This window comes from Sus scrofa, chromosome 13 (genome assembly GCF_000003025.6).
Source record: "Sus scrofa isolate TJ Tabasco breed Duroc chromosome 13, Sscrofa11.1, whole genome shotgun sequence".
Lineage (NCBI taxonomy): Eukaryota > Metazoa > Chordata > Mammalia > Artiodactyla > Suidae > Sus > Sus scrofa.
In genome coordinates, this window is record NC_010455.5 from 192192849 (window position 1) to 192212932 (window position 20084).

The 20084-nt window shown below is 39.9% G+C and overlaps 1 pseudogene; it reads left to right on the plus strand.

The window, feature by feature from the left end:
- Nucleotides 1-16307, plus strand: part of LOC100738554 — a 44193-nt pseudogene extending 27886 nt beyond the window's left edge.

The following is a 20084-nucleotide window of genomic DNA, read 5'->3' on the forward strand; positions in this document are numbered from 1 at the left end:
TTAAAATTTGCGTCAGACCTGTTTCCATCGAACCATTTCGGAAACCAGAACACAGGCTGAGTTAGAATCTAATGAGTAGTGTGGGGTTATCATTCTTTTTTAAATTAAATTGCTTTATTTTTATTAAAGTATAGTAGATTTACAATGTTTCTTCAATTTCTATTGTAGAGTGAAGTCATACACAGGTCACTGTGCCGTACAGTAGGACTCCATTGCCCATCCATTCCAAATGTAACAGTTTGCATCCATCATCCCAAACTCCCTGTCCATCCCACTGCCTGGCCCCTGGCAACCACAAGTCTTTTCTCCACAGCCATGATCTGTCTCTGTTTCGTAGATAGGTGTTATCTTCCTATTGACAGGGCTTCTCCAGCTCAGCAAGCTTTTCGACACCGTGGAGTGTGTACTGACCTCTTACAATTCTCATCTGGTCAAGCTTAACTGAGGCTCATATTATTTAAAAAGCAACCCCCAAGTCCAGAGGCCTGTGCCCTAGAGTCTAAGAACTGAAATCATTATCAATGGACACAAAACAACAAGCCTCATTCAGCACGCATTGATTAAATATCTGAAATGCATTAGACATTCTACTAATCATGCATTACATAGTGTGCAAAAATAAATTAAATAAATGTCTGCATAAAGGTTTCTACAAGTCACCCCAGACCCACTCAGCCAGATTGAAGTGGAGGCTAATTTTGTATTTCTAACATCTCCCGATGATTCTTAAGACTAACATTTGAAAACTATTCTAGGAGTTCTCAAGGTGGTGCAACAGGATTAGCAGCATCTCTGGAGGGCTGGGATGCAGGTTCAATCCCCAGCCTGGCACAGTGGATTAAGGATCCACTGTTGCCATAGCTTGGCCTGGGTCACAACTGTGGCTCGGATCTGATCCCTGGTTCAGGAATTCCATATACTGCAGGTAGCCAAAACAGAAAAAAAAAGAAAAAGAAAGAGAGAAAGAAAGAAAGAAAGAAAGAAAGAAAGAAAGAAAGAAAGGAAGAAGGAAGGAAGGAAGGAAGGAAGGAAGGAAGGAAGGAAGGAAGAAAGAAAGAAAGAAAGAAAGAAAGAAAGAAAGAAAGAAAGAAAGAAAGAAAGAAAGAAAAGGAAAAGAAAATGAAAGAAGAAGAAGAGAAAACTATTCTAGATCTATGACCCTCAAATCTGGCTGCATATTTGAATTACCCAATGAATTTAAAACCACCAAGGTCTGAGCACCACAGCAGGCTGATTAAATCAGACACTCTGTAGGGAGGGGGGTATCCCTGGCATCAGTTTGGTTTCAGTTTTGGTTTTGTTTTTTAAGAGATACCTGGGTGATTCTTTTTTTTTTTTTTTTTTTTTTTTTTTTTTTGTATTTTTTAGGGCTGCACCCATGGCATATGGAAGTTCCCAGGCTAGCGGTCAAATAGGAGCTGTAGTTGCCGGTCTACACCACAGCCATAGCAACACCAGGTCCAAGCTGCGTCTGGGACCTACGACACAGCTCATGGCAATACCAGATGCTTAACCCACTGAACGAGGAAAGGGATTGAACCCACATCCTTGTGAACTAGTCGGGTTCATTAGCCCAGAGCCACGATGAGAACTCCCCTGAGTGATTCGTGTGAGCAGTCAAGACTAAGAACCAGCCTGGACAGTAAGACCTACAGGAATTCACAAGAGAGAGAAATGACTTCCATCTGGGGCAGTCGGGTGCTACCTTTAATTTCTTCTCATATCTTTCAAGAGCACATCTTTCAAGAGACATTATGTTCTCTGGAAAGTGTCTGTGTATGGGTTTAGTATTGTTAATAAAATGACATATTTATACAGCATCCATCCAAGAAATAGAGGACTTTTATAGACACCACTTAATCTCATTTATCCTCAATTCATCCCCTGTAATATAATTAGAAGAAAAATTTATTACTGTCCCAAATACGGATAAAGCAGAAGATCAGTGCCTTGCCTGAGATCACAGAGCAAGGTCATTCTAAAATCCTGACTCTGATGAATTTGCTTCCCAGAAAAGTCCTTTGTGTGTGTGTGTGTGTGTGTGTCTTTTTAGGGGCACAACCTGCAGCATATGGCAGTTTCCAGGCTAGGGGTCCAACTGGAGCTGCAGCTGCCGGCCTATGCCACAGCCACAGCAATGCCGGATCCAAGTTGCATCTGTGAACTGCACCACAGTTCAAGGCAATGCCAGATCCTTAACCCACTGAGAGAGGCCAGGGATCGAACCTGAGTCCTCCTGGGTACTAGTCGGGTTCCCCTGAGCCACAACAGGAACTCCCCCAGAAAAGTTTTTTTTAAGTCTTTAAACAGTCCCTCTTCAATTCTGAAAATTATTTAATTATACAATTAGCACATTCATACCCCATAATGGATTGTCTTCCTTTTGGGTGTTTTTCTTTTGGTTGTAAGTGAGAGAATATTCTGAAGGTTCAATAATCCTATTTCCATTTTACTGTCCCCATAAGTCAACTGCTCTGAATACACTGATGGCCTTACTCGGTTGGAGTTTTCATCTGTCCACCTTGCCCAGAACTTTCCCAGTTCCAGCACTGAAAGCTGTGTGTCCAGTAAACGCCTTCGTCCTGGACAAAGTGGACCATCTCAATCAAGAGTGGAAGTAACCATGCTTTAAGGTTCTATGTAGGAATAGGAACTTGAGGCTGGTCAGGAAGGAAATGGACCTTGCCAGCAATGTGTAGGGAGTGGACAGTAAATACCCACCAAGGTGGGTAGACTTGGCTTTAGGCCCCAAGGTCTGGCTGGAGGGACACCCTGTACAGTCCAGGACAGCAGCTCGCAAACTTGATTGTGCAATGGAATCACCTGGAGGGACTCTTAAACACCCCCAGAGGGAGTTCCCTTGTGGTCTAATGGTAAAGATTTGGTGCATTCACTCCTGTGGCCTGGGTTCAATCCCTGGTCTCGGAACTGAGATCCCACATCAAGACACTACACACCATGGCCAAAAACAAAAAACAAAAAACAAAAAAAAGGGAGTTCCCATTGTGGCTCAATGGGGTTAAGAATCCAACAGAGTGTCAGTGAGGATCCCTGGCCTCACTCAGGGTGCTAAGGATCTGGCATTGCCACAGACTGCTGCATTGCTCTCAGATGCAGTTCAGATCTGGCATTGCTGTGGCTGTGGCATAAGCTGGCAGCTGCAGCTCCAATTTGACCCCTAGCTTGGGAGCTTCCGTATGCCACATATATGGCCATAAAAAAATAGTAATAATAAATAAAACAGAAAATGCCCCCAGAGTTTCTGATTCAGTAGATCCATGGTAGGACCCGAGAATTTTCATTTTTAACTCATTCCCATGTGATGCTGATGCAGGATCTAACAGATCCTGTGCTGAAAGTGCTAGGCAGACTTCAAGTTGAATATAGGTAACAGGTGGTAGAGGTGGAATCCTGGCACCAAAGGGCTAGAAGCAGACCACATTAGGTGGAAATGTAGGCTGGGGACCAAGGCTAAATGGCAGGATCCAGGCCATGTGGACCTGGAGTACTAGGCAGATAAACATAAAGACATGAGGGAGTTCCCTGGTGAGTCAGTGGGTTAAGGATCCAGTATCATCACTGCTGCTGCTCAGGTTACTGCCCTGGCATGGGTTTGATCCATGGCCCCAGAACTTTTACATGCCATGGGCACGACCAAAAAAAAAAAAAAAAAAAAAAAAAGAAGAATTATGACAAAGGTCTTTCTATTGGCTATAGGTGCAAGGTAGGTTCTCAACCATAGATCAAGGCAAAATTCAGTGCCAGGGCAGCAATGCAGAATCACAGTCTTTTTTTTTTTTTTTTTTTTTTTTGCCTTTTCTTGGGCTGCTCCTGCGGCATATGGAGGTTCCCAGGCTAGGGGTCGAATCGGAGCTGTAGCCACCGGCCTACACCAAAGCCACAGCAACGCAGGATCCGAGCCGTGTCTGCAACCTACACCACAGCTCACGGCAACGCCGGATCGTTAACCCACTGAGCAAGGGCAGGGACCGAACCCGCAACCTCATGGTTCCTAGTTAGATTTGTTAACCACTGCGCCATGACGGGAACTCCAGAATCACAGTCTTAATGTCCAGTCACTGAGGCTATTGAATTAGGAATTCTTAAATATCCCCTGACAATTGTAAAAGTATGGCAATCAGCCATCCTGGTTTGCACAGGACTTTCCTCACTTTAGCATTGAAAGGCCAAGACCTGGGTAATTTCTCAGCCCTAGGACAAGTGGACACTCTCAAAGTGATCTCAAGCGTCTGGAGCCCAGATCCACCTGCACCTCCTGGGTAGGTGGCTGCAGCCATAAGAGAGGAAGGGACAGGCAAAGAGGAGGGGCCGGTCGGGAATATGGGCACCCAGCCAGGCTGGTCATTTCAGCCTATGGCCGTAAAGAAAGGGAAAAAGGGCACCCAGAAAAGTAGTCTATAAATGCCGAAATGTATTTGCTTTAAATGGTCAAAAAACGTTAAATGATTTCACAGGCCTGCAGTTTTTCTAAACTCACGAAAGTGGAAAAGTTCAGCACAAACAGAGCAATCCAGACAACCCGTAGATGGAAGTCACCCTTGCTGCCTTTTGACAATCATCACACACACTTAAGATCCCATTGTAAGTATAGCCTTAAAGGGCTCTGATATTACACGCACACCCCAATAGGGAAAAAAAAATTTTAAATATTGGCAGAGTATCCCATGTTATCTTGAGGTTTCCCCCCCATAAAAAAAAAAAATTAGCTAAGTGGATAAACACAGTTCAAGACAACTGAAACACTAAAGATTACTTACAATTGGGAGAAGAATCTCTCTGGTTGAAATATGATTTCACCTAAGATCCTTAATGCCATCAGCTAGCACGCCAGAGCCATTCAAATCTCCCCATGACTCAACATTAATTAACCTCTCACCAGAATGGGGAACATGAGCCACTATTGACAATAGCACATCCTACAATTAATAATACATTTTTAAGTGGTTCTTCATGAAGATCTTCCACATACTGTATAAAAATTAATTGATAACAGAAAATTTTCCAACCATAACAGGATCTTCACCAAGGAAAGTACCTAAACCAGCCTAAAGGATCCACACACAAATGCTGAACAAACTCATCTTCCCAGTAACCGAGTAAACCTTGCTAAATGCTGCTTATATGGAAATAATCTCCTCAGTCACACTTAAAACAGTCACTAGAGTGCAACTAGAGATGCTCACACTGAGTGAAATAAGTCAGAAAGAGAAAGAGAAATACCATGTGATATCACTTATATGTGGAATCTAAAATGAACCTTTCTACAAAACAGAAACAGACTCACAGACACAGAGAACAGATTGGTGGTTGCCAAGGGAGAGGGGGTGGGATGCACTGGAGTTTAGGGTTAATGGATGTAAACTATTACATTTAGAGTGGATAAGCAATGAAGTCCTGCTGTACAGGACACGGAACTCTATCTAATCTCTTGGGATAGAACATGATGGAAGATCGTACAAGAAAAAGAATATATATTTACATATATATATATATGTATGTATGACTGGCTCACTATGCTGTATAGCAGAAATTAACCAACACTGTCAATCAACTATACTTTAATTTTTTTAATTTAAAAATAAAAATAAAAAATAAATCAACTATACTTAATTTTTAAATAAATTTTTCAAAAATAAATAAAATTTGAAAATAAAAATAAATAAATAAGTTGGGGTGAACGTCAGCCTAGATGGATTAGGAAGAAGAGGGCCCCAATATACCGAGTCTTCATGGGCTGAGAAGAAATCAACATAACCAAGGTCTTTAAAATCCAAATATGTCATTTCTGAATGAGCCACATTGTCTAATAAACTGAAACACAGAGGATCCAAGGAGGGCACCCTCACAGAACCTTAGTGAGAGTTCAGAGCAGAGTGAAGAAGTTTGAAAACCTCCCAGATAATCTGGGAGCGAATCCAAAAGAAACACAAGCTGGGGTTCCTGTTGTGGTTGAGTGGGTTAAGAACCCAAAATAGTGTCCTTGAGGATGCAGGTTCAATCACTGAATTCACACAGTGGGTTAAGGATCTGGTGTTGCCCACCAGCTGTGGCATAGGTCACAGATGCGGCTCAGATCTACTTTGCTGTGGCTGTGGTGTAGGCTGGCAGCTGCAGCTCTGATTCAACCCCCAGCCCAGGAACTTCCACATGCTCCAGGTACAGCAAGAGGAAGGAAGGAAGAGGAGTTCCCATTGTCGCTGAGCAGAAATGAATCTGACTAGCATCTATGAGGATGCAGGATCAATCCCTGGCCTCACTCAGTGGGTTAAGGATCTGGCGTTGCCGTGAGCTATGGTATAGGTTGCAGATGCGGCTCCAATCCCCCATTGCTATGGCTGTGGTGTAGGCCAGCAGCTACAGTTCCTATTCAGCCCCTAACCTTGGAACCTCCATATGCCTCAGGGGCAGCCCTAAAAAGAGGTAAGAAAGAAGGAAGGAAGGAAGGAAGGGAGGGAGGAAGGGAGGGAGGGAGGGGAGGTAATGAAAGGAAGGACAAGCTTAGTCATTCAAGCAATCATTCAACAAATTTTTTTTTTTTTTTTTTTTTTTGTCTTTTGGTCTGTTGTTGTTGTTGATGTTGTTGTTGCTGTTGTTGCTATTTCTTGGGCCACTCCCGCAGCATACGGAGGTTCCCAGGCTAGGGGTCGAATCGGAGCTGTAGCCACCGGCCTACGCCAGAGCCACAGCAACGCGGGATCCGAGCCGCGTCTGCAACCTACACCACAGCTCACGGCAACGCCGGATCGTTAACCCACTGAGCAAGGGGCAGGGACCGAACCCTCAACCTCATGGTTCCTAGTCGGATTCGTTAACCACTGCGCCATGACGGGAACTCCTCAACAAATTATTATTAAGCTACATCTATATTTCAGATCCAAGGTGCTAGAGAGACCTTCAAGTTTGTGTCTCCCACAAATTCATTTGTTGAAGCCCTAATGCCCAGTGTGATCATCTTGGAAGGTAAGGCCTTTAAGAGGTGGCTAGGCCATGAGAATGAGCCTGCATGAGTGACTTTAGTGCCATTATTAGAAGAAACACAAGCAAATTTGCTCTCTCTCTACCACGTATGGATATAGTAAGAATGTGGCTATCTGCAAACCAGGAGGTGGGGGGCCCTTGCCAGACACCAAATCTGCTGCTTTCAGGCTCAATGTACCACTGAGAAGTAGAGGGTGTAGGTGGCTCTAAGACCATCTAGGCAGACAGTCACATTGGCCATGCCAGTTCTAAATACTACATTTGGAACCTACTGCAGAGTGCAGGAAAATCTACTCAATAGTTTATATTAACCTATATGGGGGAAAATGTAAATATTTATATGTATGACTGATTCACTTTGCTGTATACCTGAAACTAATACAACATTTTAAGTCAACTGTACTCCAGTAAATTAAATTTAAAAAATAAAATAGGTGTAGCCCAGCAGCTACAGCTCTGATTCTACCCCTGGCCTGGGAACCTCCATATGCCGTGGGTGCAGCCCTTAAAAAACAGCAAAAATAAAATAAAATAAAATAAAATAAAATAAAATAAAATAAAATAAAACAATCCATGTGGGGGGAAAATTTGAAGCTTAAAATTTTTTTTAATTTAGAAGCTACAGGACACTGGCATGAAATGTTTTGCTCATTTGGAGGAAACCCCTAGAAAGGGGGCTGGCAGAGGTCCCACCTCCCAACATGGAAGCCTAAGAGGCAGGCGGTCTGCCTGCTCCCAGCCAGAGAATCAGTCTTTCCTCCACCAAGGTCTAAGCTGGACTTTGCTTCCCAAATTCTTGCAAGAGCCTGGTGCTCCATACAGTTCTATTAAATTCTTTTTTAAAAAACCTAAGTAAACTAGAGTCAAATTCTTTTGTTTGAAACCAAGAATCCTGGTTTCCATCCATACACTTAGAGGAGAAAGTATCTTCAAAATATTTTTTTAATGGTTGGGTGTAAGATAGAAAAAGGTGAAAGAAGAAGGCAGAAAGGCTGGGGAAAATGAATATTCCATTTGTAAATGGAGGGAAAAAAACTTTTATAAATATGTATTGTCTTTTTTTTTTTTTTTTTTTTTTGCTTTTTAGGGCCACACTCGCAGCATATGGAGGTTCCCAGGCTAGGGGTCGAATCAGAGCTACAGCCACCAGCCTATGCCACAGCCACAGCAATGCTGGATCTGAGCCAAATCTTTGACCTACACCACAGTTCACAGCAACTCGGGATCCTTAGTCCACTAAGCAAGGCCAGGGATCAAACCTGCAACCTCATAGTTACTAGTGGGATTCATTTCCACTGCGCCACAATGGGAACTCCTGTATTGTCTTCTATTCTGATTTCTTTTCAACTCAACTTACGGATCCATGAGCCAGTGACCACTGGTACTCAATATATTGGTTAAAACTTGTTTGTGGGGATGGAAAGGATACAGCATGATGTCATGGCTACACAAAGAGCAGCAGGTTGATAATTTCAAGTTACAAAAAGAACAGTATCACCTTTCAAACAGGAATTGGTCCCTGACATCTATGTGCCAAGTATTTTCAGACTCATGTTCAGGGCTGTCTATATCCTATGTCATTTTCACTATCTGCATACAGGTTAATGGGAAAAAAAAAAAAAACACTGTTAAATTCAGATTCTCTTTTTTAATGTAATAAGTATTATATAATTGTTTACTTAAAATTTTTTTGCAGGAGGAACAGTGCTTAATTCATTAGCAAATTGCCAAGGGGACTTTATCAACTACACTCTTTCTTTTTAAGAGGGCTCATATATTTATGCAGCACTTCCAGACTTTAAAAGCACAAATTATTGTGCTTAAGGCTTTTGATGTTCAGTTTTTTTCACCCTAAACCCAACAGAGCAAAGGCACAGACACTAGGCATTTCTCCCTGGAGTCACTTTGTCTTATTATCAGGGCTTGACTTAAGTATCCTTCCTTGGAAGGGTCACAAAAATCTCGCCTTGTAGGACAAACATTCTTGAACCAGGACAAAGAGGTACGGTCATGTTTCAGGATGTGGTTTCAGCCAAAGGTGATACAATCACAAGATGAGGTTAAGAGAGGAAATCACATTCAGGAGTTGCCTTGAGTGTGTTCCCAACACCTGGAGTCGTCCTGGTCTTTCCCCTCTCTAACTCTAAGTCTCAGTTACCATTGATGGGACTAATTAGTAATGAGAGCCGGAAGCAAAAGCTTTGGAACACTTGAGCTCTTTTGAGCACAATGTAATAATAGCAGTAAACTCACAAATGAATCACTGCATTGAGGGAAGATTCTATGACACCGAGAACCTGTACTGTGATATTCATTGAGAAGATTGTTCTAAACTATATACTATACCTGGAGTCAAAACACTTTCAAAACATCCTGCTGCACCTAAAAACTGTTAACTCTCTGATTTTCACACATGAGTGACAAATATTCACAGTCTGGATCTTTATTTGGTCTGGCTCATTTTTCCATCATTAGAAGAGTCAACGTAGAGGTGTTACATTATGTATAGATGACCATATATATGTATATATAGAGAGAGAGTCTGTTTTTGTCTTTTTAGGGCCGTACCCACAGCATTCCCAGGCTAGGAGTCTAATCAGAGCTATAGCCGCTGGCCTACGCCACAGTCATAGCAACGCCAGATCAGAGCCTCATCTGTGACCTACACCACAGCTCACAGCAACGCCGGATCCTTAACCCACTGAGCAAGGCCAGGGATCGAACCCGCAACCTCATGGTTCCTAGTCGGATTCATTTCCGCTGCGCCACTATGGGAACTCCCCTAGACAACTACGTTCATCACAGTCAGTCAGTCATTGATCCATACATGCAAGCAACAACTGTGAATTGAGTACCTGTTCACAAGAAACTCAAATTCAGATTCAGCTCATATATTTTGAGTAATAACTATGCACTAGGTATTGAGCTCAACACTTTTTTTTTTCTTTTTTTGGCTGTCCCATGGCATATGGAGTTCCAGGGCCAAGGATCAGATCCCAGACGTGGTTGCAACCTACAATGCAGCTGCAGCCACGCTGGTTTCTTTAACCCGCAGTGCCATGCAAGGCTGCGGATGGAACCTGCATCCTGGCACTGCAGAGATTCCCGTGGATCCCATTGTGCCACAATGGTGACACCTGAGCTCAACACTTTAACTTGTTAGGTAATGAGCTAGTTATTTTAACATATTTCATTTGTCTTTGAAACAACCTCTGTGGTAGGCATTAGCATTTTTCTTTTACAGATGTGAAACTGTGACTCAGAACATTTAAGTGACTTGTCCAAAATCATATCATCAGCCAATCTTTAAAATTGGACTTTTGGCCCTGAGACCTCTGGTTCCTTCCAGCTGGTAATATTTTCTGTCTTATGATCCTGCCTTAACTTCCCTGCTCTATGTAAAAAGAGTATCTGATCGGGAAGAAAGAAAACCACTTAAAGTTTGATCAGGAAGAAATGAAACCACAAACTGTTGGAATCATCTTTGACCATAGTTTCATTCACACCAGGTCAAGCAGACACAAACTCCAGAGACACGACATACATCTAATCCTTTCAGTTCTTGGGACCATGATACCCAAAGTCTCCTACTTACAACCACAGGAGAGACACATACACAGATGGACATGACATAGTCCATCAACAGCATCTACATAATTTCAAGATTTTTCTAAGTGACTCTTACAATCTGTCCAAGACTGAGAATGATTTACCAGGGGATTCCAGCACCATAATCGAAAAGAAACCATTTCCCAACTAAGTAAACACCAGTGAAATTATACCTCTTTCTTGGCTCCACTATTTTGAAATTTCTATCTCAGTGAGGTTGTTTTTAACTTTTATTTTTTTTTTTAATTTGTGGAAAGAGACCATATGCACACATTTAGGTTAGAGCATGGGTTCTGAAATTAGACTGCCTGGGTTCAAACATTGGTTCTATTACCTACCAACTGTGGAAGCAATCATATTTCTTTACTGGGATTCAGTTTCCTCATCGATAAAGTGAATAGAACAAAATCTGGAATATACCAAGTGCTGAATAAATGCTTGCCTTTTAAAAAAAAATTCTAATATTATAAAGAAGGAATGTACAGGAGTTCCCATCGTGGCTCAACAGAAACGAATCTGACGAGCAGCCATGAGCATGCAGTTTCCATCCCTGGCCTTGTTCAGTGGGTTAAGGATCCCAAATGGCCATGAACTGTGGTGTAGGTTGCAGACACAGCTCAGATCTGGGGTTGCTGTGGCTGTGGCCTAAGCCAGCAGCTATAGCTCTGATTTGACCCCTAGCCTGGGAACTTCCATATGCCAAGGGTGCGGACCTAACAAGAAACAAAAAGAAGAAGAAAAAGGAATGTATAAATTCATCCAGTTCCTCCGGTTTCTCACTTTTCCTTCCCTGGGATAAACTCTAGTAGCAATTTAGAGAGAGAGGTGCAGAGAGATACTAAGAGATATTCTATGCATGCCTATTTATTCTGTGTATACAAGCATACTTCATTTTATCATGCTTTATTTATTGTGCTTTACGGGTATTGCGTTATTTACAATTGAAGATTGTCTATCAGTACCACTTTTCTAACATTTTCTCTCTTTGTGTCTGCATCACGTTTGGGAATTCTCACAATGTTTCAAGCTTGTTCAGTATTGTTATATATGTTATGGTCATCTGTGGTCAGTGATATTTGATGTTAACACATAACTCGCTGAAGGCTCAGACGATGGTTAGTATTTTTCAGCAATAAAGTATTTTTTAAGGTATGCACGTTGTTTTCTTAGACATAATGCTGTTGCACACTTTAATAGACTACAGGGTAAACATAAATGCTTTGTTTTGTTTCATTTTGTTTTTGTCTTTGTCTCATGGTTCCTAGTCGGATTCGTTTCTGCTGCGCCACAACGGGAACTCCAAACATAAGTTTTATATGCACTAAGAAACAAACAAAAAAAATTGTATGACTCACTTTATTGCTATATTTGCTTTATTGCAGTGGTCTGGAACCAAACCCAAAATGTCTCTGAGATATGCCTGTATACAATCTCACACACACACACACACACATACACACACACACACACACGCACACACACACACACACACAATTACTTATGTATACATGTTTATATACAATGTGTATATGGTGTGCATACATGTTTTACTTTTTTCACAAATACAGCACACCATACACATGTTGATTTTTCTCCTTTGAAATATTTTGGAGGTATTTCTATATTGACACCATATTCTTTAGATCTACCATATTCTACAAATGACACGATATATTCTATTTTATGGATATACCATAATTTATTTAACCAGGCCCCTACTGGTAGGCATCCAAAATGTTTCCAAGATATTGCTACTTCCAAAAAAATGTTGCAGTGAACATCCTGGTACAGACATATGAGAGTTTATCTATAGAAAAACCCAGAAGAGTGAATCTGAGGTTGAAGATTCTGCATATTTTAAATTTTTATGGATATTGCCAACTACTTTCCAAAAGAGAACAAATTTATATTCCCACCAGCAAACCATGAGAGCTCTTGTTTTTCCAAACCTTTGGCAAGATGTACTTTTCAATGCCAAACTTGTAGAAGAATACTGATGGCATCTTATTGTAATTTGGATTTGGATTTATCCTAGGAGCGAATTTGTTATATTTCAACTGTTTAAATATTTTAAAGTCCTTTTCAAAATTGGCTTCAGGTCACCTGCTCCAGAGATGGTTATTGATATTTGAATTCTGCTTCTGAAGACTTATGTGGTTTCTCCTGTAGATTATTCTGCAATAGTTGAAATTGGCAATATGTGCTTCTTTGAAATTTGGTGCTGCTGAGTGTGAAATTCATGGCATCAAAGAAAACTGTTATCAATGCCCGCATTTTTCATTACTATGTTGGGCAACTGGAGGTGAGGAGGAGGGACTCTACAATCATATCGCACCACCTCAAGGAGGTTTGATGAGATTTTGATGTGATACCAAATGACCATAAAGAGAAATTCTCTATTCCACACCTTGTTCCAAAACTTGAGTTAAAAGTATTTCCATTCTCTTCCTCAGCTCCACCTATGGAGGTGGCAGCCATCTCCTGCCTGGCATCACAGCCACTCTCAAACCCCTTGTGAAGCCCAAGATCATCAAAAAGAGGACCAAGAAGTTCACATGGCACCAGTCAGACATGTGTCAAAATTAACAGACCTGGAGGAAACCCAGAGGCATTGACAACAGGGAGTGTAGAAGGTTCAAGGGCCAGATCTTGATGCCCAACATAGGTTATGGGAGCAACAAGAAAACAAAGCACGTGCTGCCCAGTGCCTTCTGGAAGTTTCTGGTACACCATGTAAAGGAGCTTGAAGTGCTGCTGATGTGCGACAAATCTTACTGTGCTGAGATTGCTCTCAACGTTTCTTCCAAGAACCGCAAAGCCATTGTGGAGAGAGCAGCCCAGCTGGCCCTCAGGGTCACCAATCCCAAGGCCAGGCTGCGCAGCGAAGAAGATGAATAGACAGGAGTTTCTGTTGTGGCTCAGCAGGTTAAGCATCCACCCATGAGGATGCTGGTTTTATCCCTGGCTTCAGTGAGTTAAAGATCCAGTGTTGCCACAAGCTGTGGCAGATGCAGCTTAGACCCCAAGTTGAAATGAATAGTGGGCTCATGTGCACATTGTATCTGTGTTAATAAAACCATGAAACTTAAAAACAATAATAATAATAAATGAATATATTTCCAAAATTGGAATATGGATTTGAGAACCCCCAGATGTAAATGGTAAAACCTCTCTGAGGTGAAACGCTGATGAGCTCTCATATACCTAAGATACTTAGTGGACAGACAGCAAAACAACATTCCTAGTTTCTCTTCCGAAGATCTTTTGAGGCTGATGCTGGCAGGACACTTGTGCCCTAGGAAATTCCTTGCTCTCTTTCTTCATATTCCTTGAAAAGCATTCTATGTTCCTATTCTAATTTTCAATAAAGGATTTTCCAAACATAGGAAGTAAAAGAGCATGACCTGAACAATTGCTACATAAATGTAAGAAGAAAAAATTTATTTCATCTGTCTGAAAGAGTGTCTTCTAATACCAAAGTAAATCCCTTATTTTTATTATCCCATCAGAAATTAAAAATATAACCAAAAATGTATATTCATATGTACTATTTAGGGTATTATAGGTGTTACCTTTTTTAAAAAGTTTTTTAAAATCTATTGTTCATTTTATGGTTTATGTAACATCTTCCTCCCAAAATGTGAGACTATAAATACACATGACCAAAACTTATATGCATATATATATATATACACACATACATATAATGATATATATGCTTTGCAAATATCATAAAGTCTATATCTTCCAAAATGTTTCACTTGTTAGACTTTAATTTTTTTTTGTTCTCATTGGGAATTTTATTCAGAGTCAATATCATGTAATTTTAAATATCCTCAACAGTGCCTACTATTTGTTCTTTGTAAGTGCAAAAGTGATAGCTTTCTTTCTTTTTTTTTTTTTTAGGCCATGCCTGTGGCACAAGGAAGTACCCTAGCCAGGGATCGAACTTGTGGCACAACAGCAGTCCAAGCTGCTGCAGTGACAATGCTAGATCCTTAGCCCTCTGTGCTATCAAGAAACGACAATTTTCTTTAGCTACCTATCTTCTTTCTCTTCACTCCTCACAGAAGCCTAACCTTCCATATAATCCCTGACCATGTAATCTTAAATAGAAATATATGTGTAAATATGTCTAAATATATGAGCATCATTGGTTATTTTACAAAAGAGTATCTTGTTCTATGTCTTACTCTTCTCACTCAAAAATACCTTGTGGAAATCACTACAGGTCAAGAGATATAACACTAATTCACCATTTCTGATGAGGTTTTAGCCACAACAATTATAAGACCTTATATACAGTTGCCTTCCTCTCTATGGAACAGAATCCACGGACTGGAACTGCTGGGCCAAAAGTATACATATTTTTTTAAATTTAATAGTTGTTAGCAGATGGATTTCCCAAAACCGGTAACACCTCATATTTCTACCAGCCATAAGAGTAATCCTTTCCCTAAATCACTACCATAATAGTTATAGTTCTTTTCCATTTTTGTCAGCCTGGTGTAAAAATGACATTTTATTTTTACTTTAGTTTGAATTTTCCTTACTAATAATGAATTTGAGAAGCTTTTCATAAATTTGTTGGCCATTTGGATTCACAATTCCTTGCCTGATTCTCTGTTAGGTTGTTTCACTTTTTGTCAAATATTTAGCAATTTGGACAAATCAGTTACAAATATTTTATTCTAAATTTCACGTTTGTCTATTGGGGTTTTTTTGGGGGGGTATCTTTTTTCATATCAAGGTTCTTAGCTTTTATAAATTTAAACACGTCTATCTTTTCTTTTATAGCTTCTGGATTTCCAAAGCTTCTGGAAAATATCCTTCTCAGTGTGTACATTTTATACATTTGCTTTTTCAATCATCTTATATAACTTCTGCGATTTCATTTAGACCATGTAAGTTTTTCAGCTGTTTGGAATTTATATTTATGTAGAATAAGATAGGGACCCACTTTTCTTTCAGATGGGTAATCAATTGTCCAGACATCATTTATTAAATAACCGATTCTCTCTCAAATCTTCTACCACTTTAGAAATATATTAAATATCAGTCTACACTGGGCTCTATTCATTGTTTATTCTATTCCTTTACCAATACCACATGACTGAGATGCAGTAGCTTTATGATACATGCTAATACCAGTAAGATAAGGATATTCATGATGCTCCTTCTGCATGTTTTCTTAACTATTCTGAGGCATCTGTTCTTTAATATGGACTTTAACTTTTGATGGCAATCATCCTCCCCAAAATTACCAATTCTAATTTTAGCGCATTGTGCTTACACATCCATTAGGTGTATGTATTAATGTTTGTGTTATTAAATACTCCTGTCCAACAGGTATGCTTTCCATTTGTTCGAACTTACTCAATTTCTTTCAGTAAGATTTTATTTCCCTTGTAGAGAAGTCTGTCTTATTCAATCAATTGTTAAATATTTTACTTTTTTTTCCGTGCTTGTAAATAGGAAATTTTTCCCATTTCTATTTCTAAGTGTTTGTTAAAGTATATAAAAATATAACTTTTTAAAAATGTATCTTATATCCATGCCCTTACTGAGTTCTTGTTTTTAAAGCTAGTGATATTTACTAGGGCATCTTGAATTTTCTAAGTATATGACATCATCAAAAGAGATCATTTTATCACTTTTTCAAACTTGATATCAGTTACTTTCTTTCCTATATATATACATTAGCACCTCCAAGATAATGTTAAGTATAATATGATAGTGAATATCACTATCAAGTCACTAACTTAATTTAAATGGTTTTTTGGGAGTTCGCTGGTGGCACAGTGGGTAAAGGATATGTGTTGTCACTGCTGTGGCTTGGGTCACTGCTGGGGCTCAGGGTTTTTTTAATGATTTTTATTTTTTCCTTTATAGTTGGTTTACAGAGTTCTGTCAGTTTTCTACTGTACAGCAAAGTGACCCAGTCACACATACATATACACATTCTTTTTCTCACATTATCTTCCATCACACTCCATCACAAGTGACTAGATATAGTTCCCAGTGCTATACAGCAGGACCTCATGGCTTATCCATTCCAAAGGCAATAGTTTGCATCCACTAACCCAGATTCCCAGTCTACCCCACTCCCTCTCTCTCGGCAACCACAAGTCTGTTCTCCAATTCCATGAGTTTCTTTTCTGTGGAAAAGTTTGTTTGTGCTGTATATTAGATTCCAGAAATAAGTTATATCATATGATATTTGTCTTTCTCTTTCTGACTTATTTAACCTAGTATAGAGTCTCTACTTCCATCCATGTTGCTGAAAATGGCATTCTTTTGTTCTTTTTTATGGTTGAGTAGTATTCCATTGTATATATACACCACATCTTCTTAATCCATTCATCTGTCAATGGACATTTAGGTTGTTTCCATGTCTTGGCTATTGTGAATAGTGCTGCAGTGAAGATACGGGTGCATGTATCTTTTTCAAGGAAATTTTTGTCTGGATATATGCCCAAGAGTGGGATTGTGGGATCATATGGTAGTTCTATATTTAGTTTTCTGAGGTACCTCCATACTGGTTTCCATAGTGGTTGTCCCAATTTACATTCCTACCAACAGTACATAAGGGTTCCCTTTTCTCCACACCTTCTCCAGCTTTTGTTATTTGTGAACTTATTAATGATGACCATTCTGACTGGTGTGAGGTGGTATCTCATGGTAGTTTTGATTTGCATTTCTCTAATAATCAGGGATGTTGAGCATTTTTTCATGTGCTTGTTGGTCATCTGTATGTCTTCCTTGCCGAAATGTCTATTTAGGTCTTTTGCCCATTTTTCAGTTGGGTTGTTGGCTTTTTTGCTGTTGAGTTGTATAAATTGTTTGAATATTTTAGAGATTAAGCCCTTGTCAGTTGAATCACTTGAAACTATTTTCTCCCATTCTGTAGATTGTCTTTTGGGGTTTTCTTTTTGGTTTCCTTTGCTATGCAAAAGCTTGTCAGTTTGATTAGTTCCCATTGGTTTATTTTTGCTTTTATTTCTATTGCCTTGGGAGATTGACCTAAGAAAATATTTGCAAGATTGATTTCAGAGAATGTTTTGCCTATGTTCTCTTCTAGGAGTTTGATGGTGTCTTGTCTTATGCTTAAGTCTTTAAGCCATTTTGAGTTTATTTTTGTGCATGGTGTGAGGGTGTGTTCTAGTTTCACTGATTTGCATACAGCTGTCCAGGTTTCCCATCAATACTTGCTGAAAAGACTGTCTTTTTCCCATTTTATGTTCTTGCCTCCTTTGTTGCATATTAACTGACCATAGTAAGGTTTGGTTTTGATCCCTGGCCCAGAAATATCCACATGAAGCAGATGTGGCTAAAAAAAAAAAATAGTTTGTTTTAAAATTGAAAATATTTGCTGAGTGGCTTTATACCTTCTTATTTCATGATCTCTCTTGCTTCATAGTTTTATTAAAAATTACTGATGAGTTCTATCAAATGCTTTTAAACTTCTATTGATATAATTACATTTGTTCTTCAATGTGTTGATATAATAGATTATGTTGATAGAATTCCTGATTCTCAAGAACTCTTAAAAATCTGAGATGGGGACTCTGCCCTATAAAATGCATTATATATATTGTTTGGTAAAATTGATTAAAAATTACATTCTGAGAGTTTCTGTCGTGGTACAGTGGAAACGTATCTGACTAGGAACCATGAGGTTGCAAGTTCAAACCCTGGCCTGACTCAGTGGGTTAAGGATCCTGCATTGCCATGAGCTGTGGTGTAGGCTGCAGACACGGCTCAGATCTAGCATTGCTGTGTCTGTGGTGTAGGCCAGCAGCTACAGCTCCTATTTGACCCCTATCCTGGGAACCTCCATATGCCGCAGGTGTGGCCCTAAAAAGACAAAAAGACAAAAAAAATTGGATTCTGCATTCCTTAGTGATCTACGGTTTTATTTGCTTGCCATTTTTAGCAGGTTTGTTTTTAAAGTTATTTTGGCTTGATAGAATAGATTTGAAAGATCTCCTTCAACAGTTTAAAAAACATTGCAGTTGTTTACTTTTAAAAAATTAGCTAAATCTTAGTTATGAAAGCATTGATCATAGTGCCTTTCTCAATGTTAAAATTATAATCACCCTTCCTGTATTGCCTCTAAAATTTAATCCATTCAGATTGGTTTTGTTAACTTTTTTTCTAGAGCCCATATGGAAGTTCCCAGGCTAGGGGTTGAACTGGAACTGCAGCTGCCAACCTACACCACAGCTACAGCAACGCAGGACCCAAGCCACATCTGCAACCTATAACACAGCTTGCAGCAACACCATATCCTTAACCCACTGAGCAAGGCTAGGGATCAGACCTGCATCCTCACAGACACTATATCAGGTTCCTAACCTGCTGAGCCACAATGGGAACTCTGCTTTTGTTAAATTTTAACTGTCAGGAAATCACTTGTTTTTTTCTAGGCTTTTCAAATTCATTACTCTGGCATTGCATACATTTTTATATTTTAATTATTTTAAACTTTTTTGCTAGCTGTATATTTCTTTCCTCATTCTTTTTTTTTTTTTTTTTTGCCATTTTCTTGGGCATATGGAGGTTCCCAGGCTAGGGGTCAAATTGGAGGTGCAGCCGCCGGCCTACACCAGACCCACAGCAACACAGGATCTGAGCCGTGTCTGCAATCTACATCACAGCTCAGGGGCAATGCCGGATCCTTAACCCACTGAGCAAGGCCAGGGATCGAACCCGAAACCTCATGGTTCCTAGTCAAATTCGTTAACCACTGAGCCACGACGGGAACTCCATCTTTTCTCATTCTTAATATTTACTCCTTTTCTAACTCTTTTCCTTAATCGGGGCTATAATGTTTTCATCTATTTTATGGGTATTTTAATTTTTTCTTTTTTTTATTTAGATCAGTTTTATTTAAGAATTTCCAACAGGGGCCACTCTTATAAAAAGCATCCAAGCACAGGGCACAGAACCACAGCAAACAACATTCTTATAAACAGCTAACAGACGTTAGAACTTCCACCCTTCTGTGAGACACCCCAAGCTCACTGATGAACTCTGCTTCCAAGTACTCCTGCAAAGCACACCACAAGCTCAGTCCATGTTGTCAACCCATCAGCTTCAGTTCACGTTACCACACTTACAGCTCAGTTACAGAAGAGAACATGCACCATACAGCATTCACAGCAGCTGACAAAGGGGCAGGGAAATACAAGTATTGCTTCACTTAACACATTCAGCTAGCACGGGTTATCTAAGAACAAAACTCACTTTTAAGTCTTCCGACAGATGTGGATGTCCTTTGAATGTGAAGAACATTCGTACATTATTTATGATCATTGCTCTCTGCACATTCTCTCACCAAAGCCGCAGGATTGAGAGACACATCTTGCCAAGTTGAAAAATATCCATTATGCACCACCAAGTCTCTGTACATTCTCTCTCCTTTTCTTGCTTATACTAGCTTTTCATGCCTCGGCACACCATCAATCCCACAC